This window comes from Rattus norvegicus, chromosome 17 (genome assembly GCF_021556685.1).
Source record: "Rattus norvegicus strain SHRSP/BbbUtx chromosome 17, alternate assembly SHRSP_T2T, whole genome shotgun sequence".
Classification (NCBI taxonomy): domain Eukaryota; kingdom Metazoa; phylum Chordata; class Mammalia; order Rodentia; family Muridae; genus Rattus; species Rattus norvegicus.
This window is the reverse complement of record NC_141550.1, coordinates 71520877-71534670: the sequence shown is the minus strand read 5'-3', so window position 1 is coordinate 71534670 and position 13794 is coordinate 71520877. Positions and strand designations below refer to the sequence as shown.

General features: G+C 40.5%; 1 long non-coding RNA gene across 2 annotated transcripts in view; it reads right to left on the bottom strand.

The window, feature by feature from the left end:
• Window positions 1-269: 269 nt before the first annotated feature.
• LOC148000260 (uncharacterized) overlaps window positions 270-13794 on the bottom strand; it is a 48127-nt gene continuing 34602 nt past the window's right edge. Inside the window, exons 3-6 of one of the 2 annotated variants that reach the window (XR_015641323.1) lie at window positions 10217-10306; window positions 4233-4315; window positions 1536-3664; window positions 270-591 (exon numbers count right to left, since the gene is read on the bottom strand). This is a non-coding gene — a long non-coding RNA (uncharacterized LOC148000260). The remainder of the gene's footprint in view (window positions 592-1535; window positions 3665-4232; window positions 4316-10216; window positions 10307-13794) is intronic. The other variant, XR_015641324.1, reaches the window with a different exon arrangement.

Here is a 13794-nt window from a genome sequence, read left to right as displayed (position 1 = left end):
GTAAATGAATGCTACGAGGGACAGATACCCAATGCTGGGACCGGGGCCTTAAATTTATTGTCTGCTTTCATGTGCCTTCACGCTATTTGGCATTTGAAATTCATGGGCATTCATTTGTTTTATTTTTATAAACATGTTTATTACATGCACTACCCTTGTAAATGCATTAAGCAGTTTCTATCTTTAGAGTCTAAAGCTTTCAAAACTGTGCTGGGCCTTTTTATGGCTGTGAACTCTGTTCAAAGTCAATATTAGAAAAGAAATCGGCATGAGTTAATCACATTGTCTCTTTTATTTAACTTGTATTTGATGTATGAAATCTCTCCAGATGAATGGTAACATTTTGTTTTATTAGAGATCAGCTTCCACGTCTGTTTTCAGAGAACTTTCCGGCTGGATTCTGTCTGCAGGAACTTGCTTTTAAATCAGCCCCAGAGACTTCAGACTCTGAGGAGCTCAGAAAAGGGCACACGAAGCATCTGTTTGTTGCTGCCGGAATCAGACTTCCCCTTTTGAAGTCCTCCTGTTATTGGACATGGGCAGCAGCCACCCCAGTACCTCCACAGCTGGTTCTAATGGAGCAGAATCATACTGTGAGAAAGAGCAGAAAAAAAAATGGAGAGATCGTTCCTTGTTAAAAACAACAGATCTCCTTGCCAGTGACAGCAGCATCTTTAGGCTTTGAGGACATTCTATCCAACACTCAATCATCTTGGCAAATTTTCTAGCAGTCTTCACACTCCACTGAAGTTAAAGGAGACCAGGCCAGCTTCAAAGTTGCAATTCTCCCGTATCCATCCATCTGATGCTGGGGTTACAAGGTTAAAATATTGACACACCCTGCTCTAAAAGATATTTGTAATTTTTTTTTGTTTTTCTTCATTATTGGGATAAGCGTAATAAAAATTATACACAGTCCAGGTGTGCAATGTGGTGTAAATGTGTATATATACACTCATGAAATGATTGCCACAATCATGCCAATTAATCCATCTCTTGTTTTATATTATTAACTTTGTGCATGTGTGTGTAGAAGAAGACCACTTCAAATCCAGCCTTTAAGCAAACTTCAAGGACATCACACACTATTTCTTAAATTTTTATTAGTAGCAGGGTATGGCGCGTGTGTATGAGTGTGAACATGCTTATGTATGAGTGTGTATGAGTGTGAGGACAACTTTTTTTTTTTTGGTTCTTTTTTTTCGGAGCTGGGGACCGAACCCCGGGCCTTGCGCTTCCTAGGTAAGCGCTCTACCACTGAGCTAAATCCCCAGCCCCTTGAGGACAACTTTTGAGACTATGTTCTCTGTTCCCACTGTGGGATGTGGGGATTGAACTAATGTCGTCATCAGACTTGTACAACAAGAGCTTTACCCACTGAGCCACCTCATTGCCTCCCGCACCACTATTATTAACCAGGGTCAGTATCTCAAACATGATTTCTCTGCAACATACTCGTCCTATAACTGAAGGGTCTACTTCTGACCAACATCTCCCCATCGTGCACCCCCAAGTTTTACCAACCACCATTCTACCTTCTGCATCCATGGATTCAGCTTCTAAAGAGTTAAATTCTCCATACGAGTAAGATCCATTATTGGCCCGTTTCTCTCGAGGGGTATATTCGAGATGCTCCAGAGTTATCAGAGATGACAAACTTCCCTTCATTTGTAAAGCTGAGCAATATTTTACTGTGTGTAGACATGACAATAAGAAAATATTTTTAAGTGTTACCCAAGCATAAACTTCAAAGGTTTTATATGTAAGAATCATTTTGCGTATTAGAAAGGTTGGAAAATAGATGAAAATATTGATTTTTATAGTTTCTGTTATGAGCCTAGCCTTTAGCAACTACACCATTTCTCCAGTCAGAGGATACTGATCAAATAAACAAACAAACAAACAAGGACCAGCATAAATGGAAATTGAATACTTTTCTTTTTACATGTGAGGTTATCTGCTCTCCAGTGACCACTCCATGCTGTGGAATGCCTATGAAATGATTTCTAGGGTTGAAATACTTCACTAATCCCACAGCAGGTCAGAGCCAGCATGGACGTACAAGCTGTCTCAAAGATTCCCTCATTGTGCAGATGAGGAAATTGGAATTCCCAGCAGCGAGTGCTGGGCACTGCACACTTTCCGTAACGACAGCTGTTCTGGTATCTGGGCATTCTCACAACATTTGTCTGCTGGGTTGCCACCTTGCTAATGCCCAGTTCTATTTCGTCTTTATTACAGAACTGCTGGGAAAGTATCCTATAATCTGTCCCTATATTATGTAAACCCCAAGCATTCAAACAGGAAGACTGTCTATCAGTCTGGGCAGAATAAGCAGTGCCATGCCTCTCACAGCTCTCTTGGTCCCTTCACTGTTAGCACTCAAGGGCAAGGCAGTTACTTCCATGACTCTGCAAGGAAGGGCAGTTGAGCTTCCAAATATCAGACCCTTTCTGTTTCATTTTCCTTACACTGTGCCATATTTAACAACAAAGTAGACTGCTCCCACATTCTCACACAGGACACCTGGAGTCCATTCTGCCGATTATGAGTAAGGCTCCAATTTGAACAAGAAGGGTCACCGCACTGGACAGCAGGCATCTTTCAATGAATGTGATGGCTGAATAGTTGAAATTGAAAGGCAAAAGCTGATCCTGTTTTTTCCAGTGTGAAAATCCCCAGGTGGCAAAGAATAAAATGGCCAGGATTTTTTTTCTATGGAGATTAACTGAAGCCTAGAGACATGACCCTATGGTAAGAACTGTGAGTCCAGATGAAGCTGCGAGGAGGAGAAGCCTTAATCTTGGTGGTTGGTGGAGCCTAAAGTAGAGGCAATAGCTTGCTCACGGTATGTGAGGAGAGGCAGCCCACGAAGCCCTGATCAGCCGCTGGAAAGAGCAGAAGAGTGAGCCCGTGCCTCTTGACATATAAGGCTGGAGGCAACATCGAGTTGCACACTATCTGGTATCTGGGACCCAGGACCAGGAACTAGAACCCAAGAACAGCACCCCAAAACAGGGACAGAAACAGGACACTGGGTCAAAAGTATGACCAGAACACAAGGCCAGCATCTGCACCAAGACACAAACCAGAAGCAAGAATGGGACACAAGACAAGGAGCTGAACCAGAATACAGCTCCAAGGATAGGACCAGAACACATGGCCAGGGTCTAGACTAAGATATAGGGCCAGCACCAGCTAGGCCAAGACGAGAGGCCAGGAACAGGAGCTGATGCACGGCCAGGCACAGAACCAGGGTTGAGAACCAGCCAGGTCACTGGACTAGGACACAGGACCAGGCCTCCAAAACAGGCTTTGAATACAGGACCAGGTTATTGTAAACAGGACCAGAGCCACCAACTCAGGAGCTATGAACCAGGTCTCAGGACTTAAAACCCAGGAAGGATTTAGAGATGAAGACTTTACAAAGAGAAGTCGATGTCCCTGCTCAATCCTGGAGGCTGATTAGAAGCCTGGGCCTCACTCCAAGGGAAAAACTACTTATACAGAATCATAAACAAGGTTCCGAGGCAATGAAGCAATCAGTGAGTAGAGTACTTCCCTCAAGCATGAAGACCGGAATTAGATATCCAGAATTCACATAAAAACTCAAGCACAGTGGCTGCTGCACTAGGAACGTCTGCTTCCAGGTCCAGTGAAAGATCTGTCTCCAAAGAGTAAGGGGAACATGGTGAGGGAACACAGCCTTCTAGACACCTAATCTCCACATGCTTACATGGGCAAATGTACTGGCACAAATGTGTGCAAACATCCAAACACACACGCACACACACACACACACACACACACACGCACACACACACACCTATATATATATATATATATATATATATATATATATATATACATATATATATACACACATACACATGGCACTCTCACCCATAAACACATGTACACACAGACACACATACCACACACACACATACACACATATATACACATACACACCACACACTACACACACACACACATGTGTACACACACACACACACATACACACACACACATATATATATATATATACACACACATACACATGGCACTCTCACCCATAAACACATGTACACACAGACACACATACACACATATATACACATACACACCACACACTACACACACACACATGTGTACACACACACACACACACACACACACACACACACACACACAGAATAAATAGAATCCTAACAAGGAAAATGGTGCCTCACCTTATAGCAACTGAATATGTCATCATTTTGGTTGAAATTCCTGGGAGGGGTGCCCTCTTCTAAAGGGAAATGGAGAAGTAGATCTGAAAGAGGGGAAGGAAAGGAAAATTGGAAGGAGAGGAGGGAGGGGAAACTTGAATCAGGATGAAATATATGAGAGAATAGTAATGATAATAGCTAATAATAATAATAATAAAGAAATATTCTCCTTTGGGATTTATAAACAACATGCAGCAGAGCACAGCATACTCAAAGAAAATGTAGGCATGGATGGGTATCTTTGAATTTATTTTAAGAGAGCCTATTGATTCTTTCATAAGCTCTCTGGCCAGTACTTATACCCAGACCATGGGATCTGAAATGTGAAGGCTCTTCTCTCCTCTCCTCCTTAGAGTTTCCATTCAGAAACAAAAACAAACAAACAAACAACAAACCACTGGGCCACACAAAAGCTGGTCCTTTAAATTTAGCACTGGGCTTCTCTGAAGCAGTGCAAAGGAAACCAATAAGATGCCTAAGTGGGGTTAATGGGATGTTAGCAGTCAAACCCATCATTTGTGTTTCCTCCATGTTACAGAGGGTGGAGAGAGCACTTCATAGTTGGCTGATTTTCCCCTTCTGTTCCTGTTAGAATTTTGTTCGTAGAGTAAACTTACTCCCATCCCCTGGTGCCCCAGCTCAGGTTGTCTTGGCCTTTTCCTTACGGGTCATGTTTACCAAAGGTTTACAACTTGGCTGCAAACACCAGTTGGCACCAAACCTGGGAAGTTGGGCAGGAGGAGTTTGGCATAAACATTGCCCGGAAGCACTTTTTTCTTTCTAAATCTGAGAAAAACAGGCTAGGGTCATTTTCCAGCTATTTATGTTATTCATGCATAAATAAGACCAAGGCCTGACAGCATCAAACAGTTGCTGGCTTTTGCATGCCTCAAAAATAGATTTGATCCAAGAAAAGTAACATTTGGTAAACAAATACGCAGTGACAGGCTGTTAAAAAAAATGAAGGGGGGGGGAAGGTGGCATGGGATGGATTAAATAGAAAGGCAAGAGAGAATGTTTCAAGAATCATTTTTTATATCAGAGAGCAGAGCCAAGAAAGTTATTGTTAAATGACTACAAACATTTAGAAATTTCTACAGACTCAAGATTATAAATAAGCAAAATGCAAGCTTTCCAGTAGATTTTTATTAAGATCTAGAAGGCACCTCAATCAAGCACTCAAAGAAAAGAATATAGAATGATCTCGGGAGGATAGGAACAAATGATGTGTTCTGAAAACAATGGTGTTTAAAGCATTTTAAAACTCGAGGAGAGAAGGAGGGGGAGCGAGTCATGAATTAACACATGTTGATGTTATAGGTCTTTTAAAATAGTTGTCAGTGTTCAAAGCCTCCCCTTGTCTCCCCTCTTATTAAATTGTTTAGAAACGCAGTTTGTAAACTGTAAACATCGGCAGCCTGTGGCTGTATTCTAAAGAGAGAAAGTGATGGTGTCAACTGTTCCCTAAAGAACGTCTTTCTGGCAAACTTAAAAGTCAGCCTTGACGTCAAGTGACTCTGGACAAGAGTCCGCATTGAGTTCTACGGAAGAGTGGGCAGAAAGGACTTTCACTCTGGAAACCCTACCAGGGAGGAAGCACTGAGAGACCAGTTTAGAGAAAAATAAAAGCAAGCCAACTCAAACAGAAAGTAAAAATAAGTCAGTGGGGAAAGAATGTCAACTGCAGAAGAATGTAGCTTGTCTGCCACAGCTCGCGTTCTGGAACACGTGCTCTTCAGGCAAGAAAGGGTTTTCCTAAGCTTGTTTTGTTTGCTCTTTTCAAAGGAGGTTTGAGCTATTGTTAACTGCTCAAGTCAGGGGCAGTTACATCTGGTGGCCAAAAATGTATGCTACCTTCTACATTTTTTTTCTTTTTTTTCAGAGCTGGGGACCGAACCCAGGGCCTTGTGCTTGCTAGGCAAGCGCTCTACCACTGAGCTAAATCCCCAAACCCTCCCTTCTACATCTTAGCCACACCAGGCAGAGAAATAGAATTGTGCCAGTCGATGAGAAAATTAACCTGATTGAAAGACCGTAGACATAATCCAAGGCATCTAATCAGTATACTCCAATGCCGATTCGAGCTTTTCAGGGACTCGTTTCAAATGTTTGGCTCCCTGGAACTACCTAGGTCAACTTCATCTACAACTGGGTCTAGAATATGATACATGTTCCTGGTGTGCGCTACTTCAGACAGAGTCTATAAATCAGTCTATTTACCCTACTATCAAAACTGTTGCCATGACGATGTTGTGGCTCTGAGGATAGCAAATCACATGGTCTGCAGATAAATGTTTACATCACAGAGCCACAGAGTGCCTTTGCCGACACTGAAAAGCACAAATATACACACAGGATAATCCCTTGGAGACTGTTACTGTCTGTGAAGAAAAAGCCCTAGAGAATGTGGTCTGGACACCAGAGACCAGAGAAGAAACATGCTCATCAGATAACAGGCTTCTTGGAAAGTGGCCTAGGCAGCCTTCAGTATTCTCAGAACTGGCAATTAGTTCTTATTATATTTGAAAGACATATATTTTACCTCAACTGACTAATCATGTGGCTTCTTCAAGAACCTGAATAGATTTTTTTTTTTTTTGATTCTCAATTCCTAGCACTCTGCCTGATATTTTCCAGAGCTTCAGCAGGCATCTGTCAAAGGAATAGTCAACATGAGAAGCTAGGATATAACATCCTTAGTCACACACTGATGCTATGAAATTGCAAGTGTCTGCACACTAAGAGAGGGGTCCTTGATTTGGCTTTGTTTAAGGTTTTTGTTGGTTTTGTGTGATTTGTTTTTATTATTTTAAAGGGGTCTTACATGGCCCTTTGAACTTGATAGTCTAGGATCACCTTGAATGTCTGATTCTTCCAACTACTAGAATCAGGTCTGTGCCACAATGCTTGGCTTTCTAGAGTCCTAGGGTTTGAACTCAGGACTGTATGCATGCTAGGCAAGTACTCTACCAACCAAGCTATGTTCTTTGCCTCTTGGCTTTTAATTTTGGCAGACTTTGGAGAAGTGGTTAGAGACTAAAAGGAAACTTACACCAATCATAAATAAATACGTTGTTTTAAAATGCTCTTTTGTTATATCATTTTCATACAAATCAATATGAACATATAAATATGAATGCACTGATTGATGATGAGTAAAAACTGATAAATGATAGATCAATTTATCAATATATGTTGATAGATGTGAGGATAGATCTATTGATTAATCAGTAGATAATAGTTGACAGATGATTGGTACATAATAAAATGATTGGTAAATAGATGAGAAACAATGATGATAAATAGATATATAATAAAAGATAGAGAATAAATGCTTGGTAGATAGGTGACTGGTAGAGAGTAAAGAGAGGGTAGATAATAGATGTTTGATAGGCAAGTAGATGATAGATAATAGGCAGACAAACTGAAAGACAGACAAATGCATAAATAGTCCTCAATTTGCTTAATGAAGAAATTTTTGGAAATCATTATTAGACAACACTAGTAATTTGACTACTTCTAAGGCAGTGTGCTTCCCAACTAAACATTTTAAAACCACAAATAATTCTGCCTGCTTCAGTGCTGATATGGTGAGGGTGTCCATTTGAAGCTGAACTCTAAGAATGTAAAGTTGAGCAAAAGCGAAGCAAGGTCTGTAGAACATCAAAGGCTAGAGCGTGGCATCTGGAAGTAGCCTGCAGGATGCAGTCTGTGATTTGTTCCCCTAAGCTACGGGCCTGCAAGCACGTGTCTTGACTCTGGTACCTATATTTATATTCGCTGTGTCTAACTCCAGAGCAAGGAACCACAGAGAATTTGGCTGGCCCAAGATCAAAGATACAAAGGGATGGTTTAGCACTTTTCTTAGTGGTTCCTCAGTGTTACACAGCATGTCTTGGGAAATGAAAGAGAAAGCTCTCTGCAATGTAAGAATTGAGACAAACCTGAAAATGAAGAGAAGTTCCACCGAGACAGAGCTTAGATTTGGGAATCTGAGAAGCCTGGGTTCATGTACTTCTATATTTGCAAGACATTACTTTGAGCAGATTGCAAAGTCCATGTGACCCTCCAAAATCTCAGCTGTCAAATGAGCCTCTTTATACCAACTCCTAGACAATTCACACAATACCTGTAGTCTAAAATTTGTCATGAGTCCCCATGTCTTTTATACTACCTATCCAACCCATTTGTAAATGTGTCAGGTTCTATTTCCCAATATATCTAGACTCTGTGTTACACAACAACCCTTGTTCTTCCTTCTAACAGTTGTTTCTTGCCTTGACTGGGTTCCTAGCCCTTCCCCCTACTTCCTCTCTTGCTTCTCTACAAGACCAATGTGAGTACTGAGATCATTGTGTGTGTGTGTGTGTGTGTGTGTGTGTGTGTGTGTGTGTGGTGCGTTCACATTTGTGTGAGGGTGCTCTAGCTCATGTGTGCACATGAAAAGGCCAATCAATGTTCACTACCTTCTTTCATCATGCTCAACCTTACAGCCTTCACACCGTACATGGAGCTTGACATTTTAGCTAAAATGACTTGCTCAGATGACCCCCCAGGCTCTTCTGTTACCTCTCTCTCCTCACCAAGCTCCAGGACTACAGATGTATGCTTCCATGCTCTGCTTTTACATGGATCCTGGTGACCCAAACATTAGATCTCACATTAATACCGCACATATTCTTTCCACAGAGTCACAGCCCTACTTTCTTAAACTTTCAGGAATGCTGGTTACTTTTTCTTTCTGTAAGAGAGCAGAACCTCACAGGTTTCTGGAACCTTACCTTCCCAGGCAAGTGGGCCTGTCTTAGCTTTTGTCTGTAGGTTAGTGCTGAGGGCTATGAAACTTCTGGAAAACCATTTGATCTGTGAGCTTGTAATTTCAAAATAGTCATATCCTTCTACTGTAAATTATAATAGCATGCTAGCTTAGACAGAGGAAAGATGTGGAGTAAAGAATGAGCTCTTGAGTTCAACAGTAGCTCCAATGTTAGGCTTAGATCATTGTAAGGCAGGGACCAGCACAAACCAATGACAGTGATTTGTGGACAGTTTCAGCAAGGCTCCAGCGAGGCTGTATTTTCACAGCTTTATAAATTACTTTCTTCCTTTTGGATAAAAGCATTAATGATGTGAAGAGGTCACTTACATTTTATTGCATTTTAGGTGGAAATTATATATTACAATTGAATTTGCAAAGTTGGGTATTTTCAAAGGTCATAGAATGCATGCCAACAGATGTGAGAGAGCATTATGAAGCAGGTGTTTTATTGGCTGTCTAAAGGATGAATTTTTGTCTATTATCTACCTTTGATTTAATTCCCAGACTTCATATGTAGCCTGCCTCCCTTCCTCTTATTGCCTTTACGGCCTTTGATAAAGATGGAGACAATGAACATTTCAAAAGTACAATCTCAGTTGCAACGTGCCACCTCGACCTGAGCAGGAGGCCAGAGAACAATACTGACCCTTCAGGAGTGACTCACTTTCATACGATAAAATACAAGAGGGGAAAGAAGTGTGCACTGAGCTGGAACCAATGTCCCAGGGATTCAATCTGTTGCATACAGAACCCCTTAAATCTTGTTTCCTGGCAACCTGGTCAAGTCTTAGTTTCCAGTGGATACCTATTATATAATGGCTACCTTTCCAGAGAGGTCCTGTTGATATGCACCCAGTTTCCCAATAGTCTATGAGGGCATAGTTTCCTTTAAATAGATCAAGGAAATTCCAGCTCATAGAGTAGTTATGGTAAGTCTCAAGGCAGGCCTACAATTATCTATGTCAGTGATGTATTGATAAAAAAAGTTAATGGATATTCACTGGACACTGTCTATATACCCTTGACACATGAGTCAAAACATCAGCACTATAGGGTAGACACAATTGTTATACCAATTGTACAGTGAAATGCTACCACTTGCAGAGTTTAAATTCAGTGTACTTACTTCAAGTCTAAATCCTGGGCAGTTCCGGGTAGCAGATAACTCCAGAGTCACAGCATTGCCACCATGGGCCAGATCCAATTCCTCAGGATGCTGGAAAAAAAGAAAAAAGCATGAAAATGACTCTAATTAAGGTTTTTGTATAGAAGAGAGTATAACCTCCATCTCAGAGAAGAATTTCTTAAGATAGGAGCTTGTTGGCCTTTTGCTAAGAGCTGAGCCAATGAAAAACAGGTATGCTCAGCCATACCTTTCTTTTTCTAAAGAAAAAGTTCTGAATGGGTTATTGAAATGTCTCTACTGTTAAACCCAAGATCTTCCCCACCTCATCTCCCAGCAGCAATGTCTATGTCTGCTTCATAATTCACGCCTCCATTGACTTCAGATAGCTTCTCATCAATCTTCAGCAAAGCATAATTTTGAACCCTTAATCTTTTCTTCTACTTCTCTCTCCAGTTTTTGGGATTTCAGCTGTGTGTTATCAGCATGGCCTGCCCCTTCCCTCAGAGTACCGATGACCTTCACTTGTTGTAAATTCTAAGATACCACTCAAACTTTGGGACTCCAGGGGAGCACATCAGGTTCAACCCAATCCTTCCCAGGCTTTTCTGTGGTGAACGTCTTAATTGACAGGCAAGGGATTTTGACAATATTTGTTCAGTGGTCATTTTTGTCTAATGGCATATATAGCTAGCTACCTTTGGTCCGCATTTTTCTGGTCCGCATTCTCAGGAATAGGAAGTCTTAAGAGTTGTCCCTGGTGCTAAACACTCACCTCATCCCTAGTGTCATAAGACCTGCTTTTCTTCCTTGATTTCTGCAATCATTACCCTTTACCTCGGATATGGTTCACTTGTCTCCTGTCTACTCAGTCATAACTCCTCTGAGGATCAAAATAACCCTTCCCCTTTTCACACTGGGTCCAATGCTGACATTTGGTGCATGAGACTATTCAATGGAAGCTAGCTGAGAAAACATAAAATCAAGTTTGGAAAAACCTCATCCCTTTTCAGATAAAATGATGATGTCTTTCCTGCTTCAAAATGGAAGGATGGTGATAAAATCATCACAACATCAATTGATCAGATATTCAAACATGATAACATATATGTCCCAGATTAAACAAATCAAGTAAGTTTTTTTTTTCATTTTTCAGACACAGTTCCCGCTGTTCTTCTGAAACCTAAAGGGACAATCACACCCTTCAAGGAAAACACATCCACACATGTTGTGGTTTGCCCTGAAGTTACTGTATTTTGATGCCAATTCCACTGCCCCAAGGACAGTGACTAGCTGCCTAGTCAAGGACTCAGAACTCAGGTGACTTCACCAGAACCACCTCTCCATTGAATTTGTAAAGTACTGGTGATGGGCAGGTACAGGATAGAAGGAGGCCTGTCATTGGAGGAGAAGGAAGGATGGGTGGGAGAGAAGTTTGAAGGAAGAGGAGGAGACTAGGGGAGAGAGGAAGAGACAGGAGGGAGAGAGGGATAGAAGCGGTGGTAGGACAAGATGGCAGGTGATGTTAAGATTCTGTTCTGTGTATTTACAGGTCGTTATTAATGTTCTCAAGGGATGGATGGTACTGGGCTTTGTATGTTTAAGTGGGCAATTATATCTTACCAATTGGATCTAATATTATTGTGTTGTGTATTCTTCTATGTGAGGGTTTGAGTGTAGGAAAGTGTGCGGCTGGGATGTGTTTCCGCCAAGATATCTAGCAGATACCTTGGGCACCACGGTACAGACCTAGTGGGGCAAAAGACAACTACTCCTTTTTACACTTATAATTTTACTACAACACACACATCATTTAAAAAATATACCTCTTCCTTGGCTCCCCCTGTTCTTTATTCCAGCATGCTCCCACCTAGCCACTTCGCATGCTAGCAAGCAATCTGTGTACTTTGAAGTCACTTGAAGGAAAGCAGGTCTTTCATATTTATTTGTGAACCTACGGATTGTAAAAACTTATTTTGATGGCTAGCAAGGCGCTCTCGGGATTTATTATTCATGACGGCTATTTTTCTGCAGGTAGCTTTTTATCCACTTAGAATAACATCCTTGAGAATCACAATTTTTTTTTATGTTTAGTCCACAGGACACCTTGCAGAGAAAGCATGAAGAAACAGCAATTGCATTCATTTATTTGGAAGACACTGTAAAAATATCTTTAAAGCATGTGTAATTAGGTGTGACATACATAAGGAGTCTAATTACATTCAAGTCTCTAGGCTGTTATAGAGATAAATTATTAAAAATTGGAAATATGCATGTAGTTATCCTGGTTTTTTTTTTCCTGTCAGGTACTTTGTTAGCTTCTTTCTGACATTTTAAAAACGTAATCACTACTTTAGTCCTTAAAAATGCTGTAAGTTTTACTTATGCTCCCACACATTACTATTCCTTTCATTTTTAACTTATTCAAAAGCATAAAAGAGTTCGGTTTGCCAAAGTAAAATAAACTTTCTGCATTGAATGCAAATAAATAGGTAATGAGAACTAAGGGATAAAAAGGTACCTTGTATGTACCTATTGTATTCCCAGAACTAAATAATTTAAGAATTTTCTACTGGTTTCAGTCACAAGAACTTAGTTTGTCTCATGATATCTTGTCTTCAAACGAGTACTTAAGAAACGTAAAACAGGAGAAGGAAGAGATCCTTTGAATTTCTTAAAAGATTTATGCATATTGTATATATGTATGTATGTATGTATGTATGTATGTATGTATGTACGTACGTATAGGTATGTACACAAGAATGCAGATGACCAAAGAGGCCAGAAGAGGGTATCAGATCCCTGGATCTAGAGTTACAGATGTTTTTGTGAGTACGCAGGGTGTTGGAACTGAGCTCTAATCCTGAATGAGAGCATGCGTACTCACATCTGCTGAGCTGTATCTCCAGCCCCGAGGGTTTGATATTTCTGTTATGTGTTATGCTTTAAAAAAAAAATAAAAACACAGCACACAAATATATCGGGATGTTAACATTTTCAATTTTTCTTAATTTAAACTTACTGATGATCCTTTAGCTATCTGACCTCTTGAGACCCCTTTCTGTGGTTAAGAGGAAGGGCAGTGAACCATCTCATTAATACAGAGTATGGAATTTTGAGATAAAAATTAGAATCTTATACAGCAGCAGAGCCATCCTCTACTCATAGTTCAACCCATAATTCACCTCCCTGAGACACTTGGGCATCAAAACTAGAGAATTCAAGTAGTTCACATAGCAGTCTGAGAGGAAAAACAAAACAGTATTTCCTACAGAGAGCAATAGGCATAATACTAATCTCTTTGCTTCATAATCTGAGACTTAACAGGACTTGAGGGCAGAAGAGACAGTTGTAGGAACAAGTGCAGACAATTCAGACATATTCTGCTACCACATGGTGCTTTGTATGTTCATATTTACAATCATTTCAAACACTTCCTATATTTCTTTTCATTCATGAAGTTTACCAGAAAATCACCTATAGAGATAAGTAAGGGTCAAAAAGCCAGAACAAGAACTTACACCCACTCATAGATAAGAAAAACAAATAAAATATAGTGATGAGTAATTAAAATATATAAA